The following is a 15,814-nucleotide window of genomic DNA, read 5'->3' as shown; positions in this document are numbered from 1 at the left end:
TCCCTGGTCTGACCCAGCAGGGCTCTCCTGTGTCCTTATGAGGGGAAGGCCTCGGCCTCCCTGCCCTGTTGCTGGCCCTGCAGAGGGACTGGCTGGCCTCTGTGAGAGGCAGGAGGCTGGACTGGAGGGACCCTCCCTGGTCTGACCCAGCAGGGCTCTCCTGTGTCCTTATGAGTGGAAGGCCTCGGCCTCCCTGCCCTGTTGCTGGCCCTGCAGAGGGACTGGCTAGCCCCTGGGTGAGGAAGGAGGCTGGACTGGAGGGACCCTCCCTGGTCTGACCCAGCAGGGCTCTCCTGATGTCCTTATGAGGGGAAGGCCTCGGCCTCCCTGCCCTGTTTCTGGCCCTGCAGAGGGACTGGCTGGCCCCTGGGTGAGGCAGGAGGCTGGACTGGAGGGACCCTCCCTGGTCTGACCCAGCAGGGCTCTCCTGTGTCCTTATGAGGGGAAGGCCTCGGCCTCCCTGCCCTGTTGCTGGCCCTGCAGAGGGACTGGCTGGCCCCTGGGTGAGGCAGGAGGCTGGACTGGAGGGACCCTCCCTGGTCTGACCAAGCAGGGCTCTCCTGTGTTCTTATGAGGGGAAGGCCTCGGCCTCCCTGCCCTGTGGCTGGCCCTGCAGAGGGACTGGCTGGCCCCTGGGTGAGGCAGGAGGCTGGACTGGAGGGACCCTCCCTGGTCTGACCCAGCAGGGCTCTCCTGTGTCCTTATGAGGGGAAGGCCTCGGCCTCCCTGCCCTGTTGCTGGCCCTGCAGAGGAGGCTGGACTGGAGGGACTCAGCAGGGCTCTTTGGGTTTTCTTATGAAGGTCTCAGCCTGTCATCTCTCTATGCTCTATATCTTTACAACAACCCTGTGAAGTAGATTAGGCTGAGAGAGTGTGACTGGCCCAAGGTCTTTCACCACGCTTCTTTGGCCCAAGTGCAGATTCGAACCCAGGTCAGCCCAATGCTCTTTGTCATTACACCACCCAGTTTTTTTTATCCCCTGTGAAGCTTCCCTCCCTTTTTCCTTGTCTTTTGCACCATCCCCCTCCCCTCTGTCTTGGCCACTTCCAAAAGACTGTGTTTTTGTTCAATCAGACAGCAGCGGGTTAGAAATAAATTACTGTGAATAGCAAACGAACAGCAGGCTGCTGGCAACATCTTAAAAGTTCTCCGCCAGTTGGTCTTGGACGTGTTTTGTCTGCGAACAAAGTCCGCTTTCTGCACTCGCGGCTTGATCATGCAAATGTATGCAGATTTAATCGATTGGTTAAAGCACGCGATCAGATCACCTGACTTCCCCTCTCCCCTTTTAAAAATCTAGAGCAATGCTCACATCCATAATTTGCTTGCCGGTAACAAGAGCATCCTTCCCGAATTCCCATCTTATCACACTGGGATTGTGCGTTCCTGAAGGCCTCCTTTCTCAGCCCAATTTATTTTATTGTATGTTGTTATGTGAGAGCCGGCTTGACATAGCGGTTAAGAGCGGCGGCTTCTAATCTGGGTCAGCCGAGTTTGATTCCCTGCTCCTTCTCATGCAGCCAGCTGGGTGACCTTGAGCTAGTCACAGTCCTCTTAGAGCTGTTCTTACAGAGCAGTTCTTCAGGGCTCTCTCAATCCCACCTCCCTCACAGCGTGCCCGTTATGGAGAGAGAGAGGGGGGGGGGAAGGCGATTGTCAGCCGCTTTGAGACTCCTCCGGGTAGTGAAAAGCAGGGTATAAAAACCAACTCTTCTTTTTCTAATACAACCAGGAGTTCCTAAGGTTGTCTGGCTGCCGGGCAAGAGACATTTGGTGGTTTGACATTGTGGGCCCCTGTGTCATGACCCTACTGCTCCTTGGAGGTCTTCCACCCAGCTATTAGCCAGGGCCAATGCTGCTTAGTGTTTGGGTTTGCCTCGGCCCATCCACGTTGGGCATTTCCATAAGGTCGTGGTTCTCAACATAGGTGTGGCGACCCCATTTGGGGTTGCCTGGCCCCTTCCGCAGGGTTGCCAGGTTGCTGGCCACCGCAGTGGCGGTGGCCCACGGTGGCAGAGGCCTGTGGCAGTGGTTGGAAGCAGCAGCAGGAGGCAGGTGGTAGCGGATAGTGGTGGCGCGAAGGCGTCAGAGCCATGACACTCGCCGCCTCCATACTGCATCGATTGTTGTGCACCTGCGCATGCCGCCCACGCCGCCCCCGAAGTTGGGAACCGCTGCCATAAGGTGAATCATAAGGCAAATTATCTTGGAACCTCCTGGCTATATTATCTATCTATCTATCTATCTATCTATCTATCTATCTATCTATCTATCTATCTATCTATCTATCTATCTATCTATCTATCTATCTATCTATCTATCTATCTATCTATCTATCTATCTATCTATCTATCTATCTATCTATCTATCTATCTATCTATCTATCTATCTATCTATCTATCTATCTATCTATCTATCTATCTATCTATCTATCTATCTATCTATCTATCTATCATACTTCTATACCGCCCTCCCCGGAGGCTCAGGGCGGTTTACATTATAACAGAAAACAATACATAAAACAGTCTGTAGAACATGTATAACTGATAACTAATAATTGTAACCAAATAACAACACAGTATAAAAGTAAACAATATAGTAATACAAACAGGTCCAGGGCTTATTGATGGGATTCTGAGGTGGGGGGGAGCAGGGGCCCTTGGTCGCTGATTGATTACGTCTGGTCTCAGCCAAATGCCTGGCGGAGGAGCTCCTTTTTGCAGGCCCTGCGGAACTGTTTAAGCTCCGTCAGGGCCCTGATCTCCTCTGGGAGCTCATTCCACCAGGTGGGGGCCAGAACAGAGAATGCTCTGGCCCTGGTCGAGACCAGGCGGACTTCTTTAGGGCCAGGGATCCTTAGCTGATTGGAGGCAGTAGAGCGCAGAGCTCTTTTGGGGGCATAGGCATGTATTACATACATCCCATACCAGAGATAAATGAAAAAGAAACCTTGATGCACGTCAGCCACCCGAGTGAATTAGCTGACTGGGAGGTTGAACAAAATGAAGCCCTTGAGCCACCGAGCTCAGTATCAAGTAAGTGGGCTGTCAGCAGCTCTCTGACAATTTAAGGCCGAGAGCTTTCCTGACATGCGCTTTGTAAGACTTTTTTTAACTGGCGATACCAGCCTTTGTTGCATTCCGGCTCCTGAGCATTTTATGCATGCAAAGCACGGGCTTCAAAGCTTACAAAATCATGAATGGCATGGAAAGAACTCAAAAGGCATCCCCTCCCTCTTCCCTCTCCCGCATAATACCTGAACCACAGACAGAAAGAATCCATTAAAGGAGGGTTTTTCCGACTTTACAAATGCATCGTTAGATCTGAAAATGGAAATGCTAATCCATGTGGGTGATCCTATTGGCCAGCTGCCTTAGACTTTCTTAAAGGGACATGCGCCTTATTCTGCACTTCATCACATGTTTGGTAGTTTTGGGGGGGTTGGTTTTGTTTGTTTAATTTAGAGCCAGTATGGCAGCGCGTTTGGACTAGGACGTGGGTGACTCAATTCCAGATCCCTGCTCTCTTACAGAAGCTCGCTGGGTGACCTTGAGCCAGTCAGAAAACTCTCAGCCAACCCTGCTTCACAGGGTTGTTGTGAGGATAGACAGGCGAGAGGAGTACAATGTAAATGGCTTTGGATCCCCGCTTGGTGGGGAAGCCGGGCATAAATGAAGCCAGCTTGGTGCAGTGTTTAAGAATGATGGCTTCTTATCTGGCAAGCCAGGCTTGCTTCCCCGCTCCTCCACAAGCAGCGGGCCAGTTGACCTTGAGTTTGTCACAGTCCAGATAGTACTGTTCTAACACAGCAGTCCTGTCAGCGCTCTCTCAGCCCCACCTACCTCACAGGATGTGTGTTGCAGGGAGAGGAAGGGAAGGTAAGCCACTTTGAAACTCCACCTGGAAGTGAAAAGCGGGGTATAAAACCAACTCTTCAGTTTTCATGCAGTTTGGGCTGTAGAGAGCGGAAAACAATATTGTTGAAAATTCCTCCATGTAAACATAACCCCCCTCCCCTCCATGTATGCTAAAAGAAACCAATAACCTATTAGTAGAAGAATAAAGATTGGAGTCCAGTAGCCTCTTATAAATTGAGCCCCTGGTGGCGCAGAGTGGTAAGGCAGCAGACATGCAGTCTGAAAGCTCTGCCCATGAGGCTGGGAGTTCAATCCCAGCAGCCGGCTCAAGGTTGACTCAGCCTTCCATCCTTCCGAGGTCGATAAAATGAGCACCCAGCTTGCTGGGGGGTAAATGGTAATGACTGGGGAAGGCACTGGCAAACCATCCCGTATTGAGTCTGCCATGAAAACGCTGGAGGGCGTCACCCCAAGGGTCAGACATGACCTGGTGCTTGCACAGGGGATACCTTTACCTTTACCTTTAGCCCCTTATAGAGAGCAGCAAGATTTCCAAGGGATACGCTTTTGTGACTCAAAGCTCCCTTCATCGGAAATGAATAGGAATGGAAGTCCCAGGGTCCTTATACCTCCTTCAGAAGGTGGAAAAGGAACATAATAATGGCCCCCGTGGGGTATTTGGAAGCTTGTCACTTGGAAGGAGGGCAGGGAGCGGTTCTTGTTGGCAGAAGAAGAGAGGACTCCGGAGAATGGGTTTCAATTACAGATAGACGGAGGGATATGAGGGATTTTATTTTTAAACAGTCCGAGTAGTTCAGCCGTGGAATGGGCTGCCTAAGGAGGTGGTGAGCTCCCCCTCACTGGGGGTCTTCAAGCAGTGGCTGGACAGATACTAGTCCTGGATGCTTGAGGTCAGTTTTTCTCGACTGCTCCTCTCCAAAACGATCTTGTTGGTAACTTTGGTTGTCCATGGCATTCGCAGCATTCGTCTCCAACACCCTAACTCGAAAGCATCTATTCTCCTCCTGTCTTCCTTCTTCAGGGTCCAGCTTTCACACCCATAGGTTGTTATGGGGAATACAATGGCGTTGACTAGCTGGCATTTAGTATTAAGGCTGATCTCTTTACTTTTCCATATTCGGTTCAATTAAAAATAAACCCCCCAAATCCATAAGGGTATGCGCTGGATCCCCTAATACAGGGGTAGTAAACCTGTGGTCCTCCAGATGTCCATGGACGCTGGCAGGGGCTCATGGGAATTGTAGTCCATGGACATCTGGAGGACCAAGAGTTGACTACCCCTGCCCTAACGGATATTAGCATTTAGGGGAGATTGCCCAAACTGTCTTGTACCTACTTTGCTACATCTCTATATTATTCTTACTCTTCCTGCTCTGCTGGATGATAAATCCCCGGGATTTTGTTTCAAAAATGTCACCTGTGATTTTGCAAAGATGCTGCCTTTGGCACTCGGAGCCAAATCCCACACAGACCGTTCGTAGGACACGGTTGCTGCCCCGACGGTCAGGGATAAATCTCAGCAGCCGCAGCTGAGGGGCCCTGCGGATTCACGGCGGCCTGCGTGCTGGAGGATATCCCTCCAGGCCTGAGTCAAGCTGACCTTTCCCTCTCCAGCCAGCTGGAAAATGAGTCTTTTAGCACATAAGGCTTCCTCCCTGACGCGCCTGGCAGAGCTCAGAGCCACGGAGACACAGGAGGCAGCCCCCGCCGAGTGAGACCTTGCCACTCCTCAGCGGCGCAGGATCAGCGAGAACACGTCGTTTGGCCAAAGCGACGGGGCTTCTGGTTGCTATTTAAAACCGAGGGCCTCCTCGGCACATTGGGGGAAAAGAAAGCTTCCAAGGTAATCTGTGAACAAGGATAGCCTTCAGGGTTGAGATGGGGGCCAGTTCAAGCTAGTTTATCGCCCTAGGCCCAGACTGTGGCTCCCCAGACGTCCGTGGACTACAATTCCCATGAGCCCCTGCCAGCAGGATGCTGGCAGGGGCTCATGGGAATTGTAGTCCATGGACATGTCGTTGTGGGTTTCCTGCGGTCTTCAGGGGGCCGGACTCTGAGAACCACCAAATCTCAACTGAAACCAGTCAGGACCTTAAAAGGTTGTGCACAACTTTAAAAAAAAAATTACAAATTAAAAACCTAGATGCCCAGCCCATAGGCTATTGCAAGAACAATGTTTTTTGCACTCTATAAATCAACTATCGACCTGATGCGTTTTGGCCCGTGTAGGGCCTTCTTCAGAGGTCTGATTATGACACACACTCATTCATTAAAAGCGTCTGGTCGATAAGTTGATTTATGGAGCGCAAATAACAACCTTCTTTCTATAGCCTTTGGGCTGGACATCTAGGTTTTTAATTTGTAAAGTTTTTAAGTTGTGCGCAAGAAAAGCCATGTAATTTTGTAATTCAGCGATGCTGCACAGAGACTCTTTTAAGGTCCTGGCTGTTTTCAGTTGGGAGTTGGTGGTTCAGGTTCCAGATTTCCCACTCCCCTTTGGCTCTGGAGGTCTAGATGACTCTGGAGGTCCCAAACAAACCTAATTCTATGAACATGGGAATTGAAATCCATGAGCATCTGGAGAGCCCCAATTTGCCCCCCCCCCTTGCAGGATCTGAAAGGACCCAGAGTAATGGGTTTGAACTACGTGTTGAATGATACCGGCTAGATAACAAGGAAATATTCATTCATTCATTCATTCATTCATTCATTCATTCATTCATTCATTCATTCATTCATTCATTCATTCATTAGATTTTTATACCGCCCTCCCATACGGCTCAGGGCGGTTCACAGAAAACATTGCAGGGGTAATACATAGAACAGTCTGAACGCAAACACAGTCATAAATAACATATCGACAATAAACCAACAGAGGCTTCAAGTTGAACAACAACTCAAATAGAACGACAACCCACAGGGAGGTCAGGCTGCTTCAGGGCATCTTGGGGGGGAATGACTAGTGGATGTTATTGGGTCGGCCAGACTCAAGCGAATGTCTGGAGTAGTTCAGCAGTGGAATGGGCTGCCTAGGGAGGTGATGAGCTCCCCCTCACTGGCGGTCTTCAAACAACGGCTGGACAGATCCTTCTCCTGGATGCTTCAGGCTGATCCTGCATTGAGCAGGGGGTTGGACTCGATGTCCTGTAAGGCCCTTTCGAACTCTAGGATTCTATGTGTCTTTGATTAATACTTGGATGGGAGACCACTGAGGAAGTCCAGAGTAACTGAGCTGAGTCAAGTAACGGCAAACCGCCTCTGCACTTCTTTTGCCTCAACCCCCCCTCCCCCCCCCGAGTTGCCATCGATGGGCTGTGATCCGAGGGCGGAAAAAAAAGGTGAAAATGGATTTCCTCTCCTCGCCAGCAGCTCTGTGGCTACTAAGCTTCCCGAAGTCAAAGATGCAGCTGAAATCGCTGCATAAGTGACAATCCTGTGAAATAAACAACAGAAGAAGCTGTCACACCACGCCCTGTTAAAACACAAGGAATTGTTGGTCTCTTATTTTTTAAAAAAAGAGCTCAGGATCCAAGCAGAGTCAACCCAGGAAAAACATTTTCACAGTCAGAGTAGTTCAGCAGTGGAAGGGGCTGCCTAAGGAGGTGGTGAGCTCCCCTTCACTGGCAGTCTTCAAGCAAAGGTTGGAGACACACTTTTCTTGGATGCTTTAGGATGCTTTGGGCTGATCCTGCGTTGAGCAGGGGGTTGGACTAGATGGCCTGCCTGTATGGCCCCTTCCAACTCTATGATTCTGTGATTCTATGATACTTGGATAGGAGACGTCTAAGGAAGACCATGGTTTATTGATTTATTTTATTTATTTATAATTAAATTTATAATTCAATGCCTCTGCTATGCAGAGGCAGGCAAGTCAGCTGTGACTTGCCGTCACTTTCCAGCACCACCAGTTAAAATTCAACAGACCCCCAGCGAGGGAAGAAATGTAGAGGAGGGGTGGTTCACACATGGAACTTCAACCCAAAACCAAGAAATGTGAGCTAAGGGCTAGCAGCTCCGAAGCACAGATTTTGCCCGATGATCCATTTATTCGCTTCATTTGTGCCTCACTTTCCTCCCCAACGGGGACTCAGAGGAACTGACGTCGTGCTCCTCTCCTCCCTTTTACCCTCAAAACAACACCCCGGTGGGGTAGGCTCGGCTGAGAGTGTGGAATCAAGCCTGGCTCTTGCCGCTCCTGCTTTTGCAGCCCCTACGGGGAGGAGCTCCCATAAGAAAATTGCTTGGAAGCTTAGAGAGACCTGCCCACTGACTCTCAACCCTGCCCAGATCTTGTCGTTTGAAGATCAGAGCCGGATATGCGTGCGTGGGTGGATCGTGTCCCCACTTTCTGCCCTTTCCCTTCTTCGCAGAGCACGCTCCCCAAAGTCTGCCTCTTGGGGCATCGGCCTGTTACTTTAGGCTAGCTCAGCCTCAAAGGACTATTCCCCATTGCGTCGTAACATGATTTTAAAAATCTTTTAGCAAAGGGGGAAACAGCTGACTTTTAAAGATCCATAGCCAAAGGGGAATCCTTCCCCCCTTCCTCTTTCTCTCAACAAGAGCAGTTTGTTGAAAACAGTCAGCAATTAAAAGGCTCTTCTGCCTTCCGAGAATCCAGAAGGGTCTGGTGTTTTGTTTTTTTTAGTGTGTGTGTGTGTGGGGGGGTGCGGTGGGGGTGCTCCGATGCAACAGCTCCGAACGCTGATTGAGCAGGGCTTTGGGGAATGCTCCCGAATTCAGATCAGACTGGAGCTGTTAATTAAAGACCGCAGCACTGAGATTGGCTTTCAGGAGCCGCGAATCCCTAAGGGGAGCAGGACAGGAGAGGAGAACCGAAATGCACCGTGAAACTACTCTTTCTGTGCAAGTCGCTAGGCCCTCCCAGGCCCTCTCCTGCTCAGCAGGTGACAAGAGGGGAAACTCACCCTTCTAGCTGTCCCGGGACCAGGCTGGCTTTCCTGCCACCCCAGTGGGGTTCGATTGGGCCGTAATCACTTCGATAAACAGGCAGCGCCAGCTGTTGTTGGTTAGAGCGAGAGAACGGAGATTCTGGCAAGCTGGCCTGATCACACTTCCCCACTGGCCTCTTTGCATTCTGCCACGGAGCTGCCTTCTGCTGAATCAGACCTCAGTGAGAAGCATGCAGTCTGGATGGGAGAGACACTTCTGGGTCGCAGTGTGTGTGAATGAGATCTTGGGGTGCTTGTGGATAGTAAGCTCAACAGGAGCAGACAGTGTGATATGGCGGTTAAGAAGGCTAATGCAATCTCGGGCTGTATCAGCAGAGGCATCACATCAAAAGCACAAGATGTCACAGTCCCACTGGATGCCACATTGGTCAGGCCCCACCTGGAGTCCTGTGTGCAGTTCTGGAGGCCTCCCTTCAAGAAGGACGTGGACAAAATGGAGAGGGGGCAGAGGAGAGCGACGAAGATGATCCGGAGCTGGAGGACCCAGTCCTGTGAGGAAAGGCTGAGGGACGTGGGGGTGTTCAGCCTGGAGAAGAGGAGGCTGAGAGGGGACAGGATGGCTCTCTTGAAGGATCTGAAAGGCTGTTCCTTGGAGGAGGGCAGGGAAAGGTTCCTGTTGGCAGCAGAGGACAGGGCCCGCAGGAATGGCTTTATATTTTCACAGTCAGACTAGTTCAGCAGTGGAATGGGCTGCCTAAGGAGGTGGTGAGCTCCCCCTCACTGGCAGTCTTCAAGCAGCAGCTGGACGGATCCTTATCCTGAATGCTTTGTGCTGATCCTGTGTTGAGCAGGGGGTTGGACTAGATGGCCTGTCTGGCCCTTCCGACTCTGTGATTCTTTAAGGTCAGCATTGTCTACTCAAAGTGGTGGTCGTTCTCCAGGGTCTCAAGCAGACTCTTTCATGTCACCTCCTGCCAGATCATTTTGCCTGGTTATTTTTACATACGCCGCCAACCAGGTCTCCAGTGACCAATCAGAAGCTTTGCTGCACTGGAGCTCCATCTAGCCCCACCCACTTAAAAAAAACCCCTTTGGGCGCCAGGAGAGGAGTTGGTAGCAGTGCCCTTGGGCACCGTGTTAGGGAACCCAGTTTTAAGTAGAACCTTTTTTTGCTGATGCTCAGAATACCCTTTTCAGTCGTATGCTGAGCCGTCAGAGAGCAGAGGCCTCTTTTCTTAAATGCCTTGCAGGGTGGCTTCTTAAGGGTGCTATCGGCAACAGATTGCTGCTCGAGATGGATCTCTTGGCCTGATGCTGCACCGCGAAAGAGAAACAGAACCTCCATGTTCAGAGGCAGTCTACTTCAAGTGCCAGGGGGCTGTGGCCAAATAGCAGGAGAAAGCTGTTGCTTCCCACAAACCCCTTGGGCTGGCAGCCACTGGATGCAGGATAGATTGTTTCATCCAAGAATGTTTGTTGTCATGTTTAAGAGTGGCAGCCTCTAATCTGGAGAGACGGGTTTAGAATCATAGAATCATAGAGTTGGAAGGGGCCTCCTGGGTCATCTAGTCCAACCCCCTGCACAATGCAGGACACTCACATCCTTATCACTCATCCACTGTAACCAGCCACCCCCATGAACCTTGATTCCCCACTCCCCAGGCAGCCAGCTGGGTGACCTTGCGCCAATTACGGTTCTTGTAGAGCTGCTCTTGCAGAGCAGTTCTCTTAGGGCTCTCTACCCCACCTACCTCACACGTGTCCGCTGCGAGGAGAAGAAGCATAAGTGATCATAAGCCACCTTGAGACTTCTTTGGGTAGTAAAAAACGGGGTGCGGGAAGCATCTCTTCTTCTTTTAAAGCAATTCACAACTTTGGATGCTTTCTATTCCTTCTCCCTCTCCCATCCTTTAAAAAAATTTTTTCCCCTGTCACTATCGTCCTTGTTATGCTCTATTTTTATTTATTTCATGCCTCGCTTCCTGCCGTCCCCGCCGCGGACCGCGGCTCATGCAAGCCGGCGCGTGCCGGCACCGTAACCGTCTCCCCCCCCCTTCCCCTGTGCCTTCTCAGTTGCGGCTATTAATAAATCTGCAGCCCAAGTGATTTGTTTACCGTGCCTAACCATGTAGGCGCTTCATCATATCTGCTGGCCTCTCGAAGGCCGCGCTGCTTTTTGATTTGCTCGTTCGGCTAAACAGGCTTCGGAGTGTCCTATTTCAGCACCTCGGAGAGCGCCTCCGCTGCATCGCCCTGGCGTTAAATTTCTCCTCGCTGGGGATAGCCGGGAGCAGTTAAGACTCTGTCCCTTTGCAAGCCTCCGTAATTCTGGTTCTCTCTCTCTTGCTCTCTCTGCACCTCCGCATGGCAAGAACAAGACTGAATCCATCCTGTCCTCTGAGCTCAGTGCCCAGCTCTAAGGCGTGCTAGGTGCTGTCAGGTCACACGACCTTGTGGATTAATGTTCTCTCCTCACATCGACAGCCTCGCTCGGGTCTTGCAGACTGAGGGTCTTCCTTCCTTCGCCGAGTCCTACTGGGTCTCCCTCGTTCTTTCTGCCTCCAACTTTTCCTAGCTTGATTGCCTTTTCCAGTGACTCTCCTCTTCTTCCCCTAATGCAGTGGTTCTCAATCTGGGGGTCGGGACCTCTTTGGGGGTCGAACAACCCTTTCCCGGGGGTCGCGGCAGGGTGAGCAGCTTGGCCGGCAGGGGTGGGGGGTGGGGAGGACAACACCACTCTTGCTATTCCTCCGTTAGTCGTAAAAGACTGAGAAAGGCAGGGTGAGACAGGAGGCAGGACTAAGCTGAGAAACCCCGGGAAAAAAAACCCCAATTTATAAACAATCATCATGAGCAATGGATCCCCATGACATTGGTCAGTTTTGGTTTAATTTCCGTGAAAGAACACTTCCATAATTTTATGGTTGGGGTTCACCACAGCATGAGGAACTGTATTAAAGGGTCGTGGCATTAGGAAGGTGGAGAACCACTGGCCTAATGTCACCAAAGTATTATCTCAGTTTAAGCATTTTAGCTTGTAGGCAGCGTTCAGGGTCGATTTGATTTAGAGCGCACCAATTTGTCCCTTTGGCAGTCCATGAACTGCGTCAGTTCCGCCGGGCTTGTAAAACGGAGCCGTTCCGCCTGGCCCGTGGTTGAGTCCGGAAGCCGCACCAGTGAAATCAGCTCCATGGGCCCCACCAGACGGAAGATTTGTGCTGACGCTTTGAATGATTCTCCACTCCCCAAAGAAAGAACAACAATAATACTATATTTATTCCAAATCTCTGATTTTAAATAGATTATATATAGCTTGTAAGTCATGACTTCTTCAGGTAGTTAAATAGATGATATTATTGTTTTGAACTGTTATTAATTGTATGGTTTTACAGGGGATTGATCATATGAAACATGTAATCTTCCCTGAGTTTTCAAAGACAGGGCAGAATATGTAACCAATCGTTAATAATAATAATAATAATAATAATAATAGCTGGTTTTTACAGCCCACATTTCACATCTCAAAGTAGTCTCAAAGCAGATTACAATCACCTTCCCTTCTTCTTCCCACAGCTTGTGAAGGAGGGGAGGCTGAGAGAGTCCTGAGATTATTGAGGAAGAAGAGTTGGTTTTTATATGCTGCTTTTCTCTACCTGAAGGAGTCTCAAAGCGGCTTCCAATCACCTTCCCTTTCCTCTCCCCACAACAGACACCCTGTGAGGGAGGGGAGGCCGAGAGAGCCCTGAGATTACTGAAGAAGAAGAAGAGTTGGTTCTTATATGCTGCTTTTCTCTACTTGAAGGAGTCTCAGAGCGGCTTACAGTCGCCTTCCCTTTCCTCTCCCCACAACAGACACCCTGTGAGGGAGGGGAGGCTGAGAGAGCCCTGAGATTACTGAAGAAGAAGAAGAGTTGGTTCTTATATGCCGCTTTTTTCTACCTGAAGTAGTCTCAAAGTGGCTTAGAAGAAGAAGAAGAAGAGTTGGTTCTTATATGCCGCTTTTCCCTACCCGAAGGAGGCTCAAAGCGGCTTACAGTCGCCTTCCCTTTCCTCTCCCCACAACAGACACCCTGTCAGGTGGGTGAGGCTGAGAGCGCTCTGACAGGACTGCTCTGTAAGAACAGCTCTATCAGGGCTGTGACCAGCCCAAGGCCACCCAGCTGGCTGCATGTGGAGGAGTTAGGAATCAAACCCAGCTTGCTAAATTAGATGCCGCTGCTCTTAACCACAACAGCAAGTTGGCTCTTGGTATAAAACAAACAAACGCTCCCCCAACACCAAATTTCAAATAAAACAGCTGTCTTCCGGCCTGCTTTCTTTATTCTCTCCAAAACAAAAAAGGAGAAAAACCTTAAACCGAACAAGAGTCCAGGGAGCCAAAAGAGGTTAAACAAAAAGGGAAATGTCTGTAGGCCTAAATAGGATCGTGCCACATGTTTACTAAAATACAATGTAGTTATAAAAACACCAGCATTTATTAATAATGCAATTTAAATTAAAAACACCCAAAGGCTCTATGCATAGCTTCAGATAGACCCGATCCACTAAACTCACAAATGTCTCAACGCCACGGATGAAACGTGTTTTGCCAAGGCCCCCTTTATCAGTGGTATGGCATACATAGAAGGGCAGCATGCAAGAAATGCGCAATGAATTTTGTAATGTAGTAGATCCTTTACATAGACAGAAACTTGAGACATAGAATCATAGCATTGGAAGGGGTCTAAAGGGTCATCTAATCCAGGGGTAGTCAACCTGTGGTCCTCCAGATGTTCATGGACTACAATTCCCATGAGTCCCTGCCAGCAAATGCTGGCAGGGGCTCATGAGAATTGTAGTCCATGAACATCTGGAGGACCACAGGTTGACTACCCCTGATCTGGAGGCTCATGGGAATTGTAGTCCATGAACATCTGGAGGACCACAGGTTGACTACCCCTGATCTGGAGGCTCATGGGAATTGTAGTCCATGAACATCTGGAGGACCACAGGTTGACTACCCCTGATCTGGAGGGCCACCTCTGGAGGACCACAGGTTGACTACCCCTGCAGGATGCAGGAAACTCGCAACTACCTTCCCACCCACAGGGACCCGAATTCTATGTCCATTGGACACTACATGGACAGTCACATATGTGGACCAGCGGGAGGCCTCTATATTCTCACAAACAGGCTCAGGTCAAGCCAAGCATTCATCGTGTCCCAGCTTGTGCTTTCAGTGTCCATGTCAGTGTCCCCCAATTAAGTACGAGGCCCAGGGATACCTTCCGTACATAGTAACAAGGAGCCCTGTGCTATGAATTGTGTTGATCTTGGTCACCAGGGACATATCCTTACATTTAAGCAGCTTTTGGGTCTCCTTCAGGGCTCCCCTTCCCAGCCTCAGTCTCTTTCTGATTTCAAGTCAAGTCTTTATTATTATTATGGTACTAGACCAGTAGTCAAATTACAAAATACATAAAGACATCTGGCATTACATAAAAGAATCACTGATAACTAAAATATTATAACATTTAAAATCATTCCAGCTATAAGAATCATTCTAATTTGAAAACTCACAAGCATTATCTCAAACAATTGAGACTATCTCAAGTTGCTCCAAGCCCTATGAAGATAGGTTGAGGGACTTGGGAATGTTCAGCCTGGAGAAAAGGAGGTTGAGAGGGGACATGATAGCCCTCTTTGAGTATTTGAAAGGTTGTCACTTGGAGGAGGGCAGGATGCTGTTTCTGCTGGCTGCAGAGGAGAGGACACGCAGTAATGGGTTTAAACTACAACTACAACGATATAGGCTTGATATCAGGAAAAAAAAATTCACAGTCAGAGTAGTTCAGCAGTGGAATAGGCTGCCTAAGGAGGTGGTGAGCTCCCCCTCACTGGCAGTCTTCAAGCAAAGGTTGGCTACACACTTTTCTTGGATGCTTTAGGATTCTTTGGGCTGATCCTGCGTTGAGCAGGGGGTTGGACTAGATGGCCTGTATGGCCCCTTCCAACTCTATGATTCTATGATTCTATGAATCCAGCTCTTCCTTGTTTTGATTTATTGGTTGCCATCTCCCTTTTGGGGGAGCCAAGGAATAGAAAACCTTGAAGAATTTCAATTTCTTCACCATCAGCCCCAAAGCTGTGTAATTCAAGACTCATCTCATTACTTCTGTCTTCTTGGTGTCCAGCTGCCACCTTGTTTTCAAACTGTCTGTTTTAACCTTTGCCACTAGTCATTTCAAGCCTTCACTGTCTTCTGCTGCTAATGCGCTGTCATAAAATCGTAGAGTAGAATCATAGAATCATAGAGTTGGTAGGGATCTCCAGGGTCATCTAGTCCAACCCCCTGCACTATGCAGGACACTCACAACTATCTTCCCACACACAGCGTCATCTGCAGCTCTCACATTTCAAACGCTCCTCCTGCCAATTTTGACTTCACCTTCATATAAATCTGCTCCAGCTTTCCTTACAAACTGTTCTGCACATTGATTGAACAGCCAAGGAGATGAAATACGCCCTTCATCTGACGCCCTAGCCAACTAGAAGCCATTCTGTTTTCTTCATATTCTGCCCCAGCGATAGCCTCTTGTCCAGAATATAATTTGCGCACAGCACAATGTTGTGGCAGACCCATTTCTGTTAAAACCAAACATTTAACAATCCACACAGTGGAGTCAGATCAATAAGGAACAGCTGTTGTGATCTTCGAAAATGGCAGCTCGTAGGGGAAGCTGCTGCCACATCTCTGTGTGAGTCCCTGTTCTGTTTGCCCCCCACCCAACGAGAGTCCACCCACTCATTTTCCAACGATGGCAAATTTTTCCCAGGACATGAGAGCTCCTGATTTGATGGGGGATTTCCAGGCTGTGTACCCGGACAAGCTGGACCCCAATCCAACTTGAAAGGGAGGGGAGCCTTGGGGGAACCAAAATGTCAGGTAGCCACTGGGTTCTGCTATGAATTGCATGACCAAAGTCCCAGAACTCTCTATGGAGAATCGCTCCATTCATCCCTCTATCATGGCTTCGTATGTTTTC

General features: G+C 49.5%; 1 protein-coding gene across 1 annotated transcript in view; it reads left to right on the top strand.

Moving 5' to 3' along the window:
• Positions 1-15,814, top strand: part of KCNN3 (potassium calcium-activated channel subfamily N member 3) — a 146,064-nt gene that overhangs the window by 97,524 nt on the left and 32,726 nt on the right. The window lies entirely within an intron of this gene.

This window comes from Paroedura picta, chromosome 1, assembly GCF_049243985.1.
Source record: "Paroedura picta isolate Pp20150507F chromosome 1, Ppicta_v3.0, whole genome shotgun sequence".
In the NCBI taxonomy this organism is placed as follows: domain Eukaryota; kingdom Metazoa; phylum Chordata; class Lepidosauria; order Squamata; family Gekkonidae; genus Paroedura; species Paroedura picta.
This window is presented reverse-complemented; position numbering and strand designations above follow the sequence as displayed.